The 1,857-nt window shown below is 36.1% G+C and overlaps 1 non-coding gene across 1 annotated transcript; it reads left to right on the forward strand.

The window, feature by feature from the left end:
* The first annotated feature begins 257 nt into the window (after nucleotides 1–257).
* LOC131179769 (small nucleolar RNA R71) lies at nucleotides 258–364 on the forward strand. The gene has a single exon (XR_009148655.1). It is a non-coding gene; the product is annotated as a small nucleolar RNA R71 (small nucleolar RNA).
* The last annotated feature ends 1,493 nt before the right edge of the window (nucleotides 365–1,857 follow it).

A 1,857-nucleotide genomic window follows, 5' to 3' on the forward strand; every position in this document is an offset into this window, starting at 1 on the left:
CTTTCGAGTCTCTTTGTGAACTAATCAAATTGAGCATTTATCATGTTTAGGGTGTCTACTTCTAGGACCCCTACAGTTCTCCTTGCATTTCCTCTTTCATTTGACCACTCATAATTATGGTATGTAACCCTTTCTAGAAGTTCAAGTGGTTGTGTCACTATTTTCTCCATTAGATCACCCTCTATAGCTGAATCAACTGTGCACATATAGAGGGTAGCAATACATTATAGAAATTTTGCACTAATAGCCAATCTTTTATGCCATGGTGTGAACATTCCCTCTGCAAGTCTTTATATCTTTCCCATGCGTCATAGAGTAATTCTCCTTCCTTTTTTCTAAAGGTGTTGAGCTCAAGCCTCAGTTTTGCAGTCTTTGTAGGTGGAAAATACCTTGCTAGAAAAGCTTGAGAGAGCTTTTCCCAAGTGGTGAACGTTCCAGCTAGTTGAGAAAGTAACCACTTCCTTGCTCTGTCCCGAAGGGAGAATGGGAATGCTTTGAGTCTTATTGCTTGATCAGACACTCTATTCATCTTGAATGTGTCACATAGGGCAAGAAAGCACTCAAGGTGATAGTGTGGGTCTTCTGTTGGTGAACCTGCAAACTGGGTTTGTTGAATCATTTGGAGCCATGCTAGTTTTAATTCACAGTTGTTGGCTTCCACTGTGGCTCTAGTGACACTGGGCTGAAATCCTTGGACAGATGGAGCTCCGTAATCTCTCAAGAGTCTTGGTCTGTCATTATTATCAGCCATGGTTGGAATTTCAGGATCTCCTTGACCGCTCTCTTAATGTTTCCTTTCCCTCCTGATGCCTTTCAGAGTTCTGTCTATCTCTGGATCACAGTCTAAAATTTCTTCTTCTGGCCTTGTCCTGGTCATATACCAGATCGGGCACCTGAGAGAAAAGAAGAAAAATACAACTAGTAAAATAAAATTAGATAATAAATATAATTGCCTAAATCAGCTAAATTGCCTATCGCTTGATATTACTAAAAATAAAAATCCCCGGCAACAGCGCCAAAAACTTGTTCCGCTGGTTTTACAACCCTGCAAGTGGACGGATCGCTAACAAGTAATTGATGAGTAGAGTATCGTTCCCACGAGGACTTTGATTAGCAAGTACCAATCTACACAGTAATTTTGACTGTCTAGGCTATCGAATACTTGGAGAATGAAGTTTGTTAACCTTAAACACTAGAATGATGAACATAAAATGAAGTAATCTATTTTGGAACAATTTCGGAATTATGATTTCACACCTGAATCTTACTATGGATGTTATTTTATTTATTTACTAGTTTTGAGAATCGTTTACCTTGATGGAAATCAGTCCTAAGGTATCCTAAGTCCTCTCTCAAGGTACCTAGGGTGTATTCTAATTAATTTAAACCCGACTTTCGTGGTGATCAGATTAATTAAAATCCCTTAAGGTCTTTGACTAATTTTGAAGTTCCACAAAGGTATCAGCCTATGTTTAGGTCAAAATTTCTAGGTTTAAGATCTTGATTTTCTAGTATTAATATTCACCTTTTAGTCCTTCAATTAATAACTACAATCAATACTAAGTGGGTACCAGCACATAGCATGCATTAAGATCACAAGAAATTAAATCAAGGAACAAACCTCAAATCTAATAAATAAAATTTAATGTTTATCCATAATAATGATTACAAGCATTACTTTCCCAGAATCTTGTATATTTAGTTAAATATGTATCTATCAAAAATATATACAGTAGGATTCTTGTATTAGGATCCATAATATAAAAACTACTCACTCATAGTGAGTTCAGCAAACATCATGATAAAAAGGTAAAGACAATAAACATAAATCATATAGAAGAAATAAAACGATAAAAA

Source organism: Hevea brasiliensis, chromosome 4 (assembly GCF_030052815.1).
Source record: "Hevea brasiliensis isolate MT/VB/25A 57/8 chromosome 4, ASM3005281v1, whole genome shotgun sequence".
Lineage (NCBI taxonomy): Eukaryota > Viridiplantae > Streptophyta > Magnoliopsida > Malpighiales > Euphorbiaceae > Hevea > Hevea brasiliensis.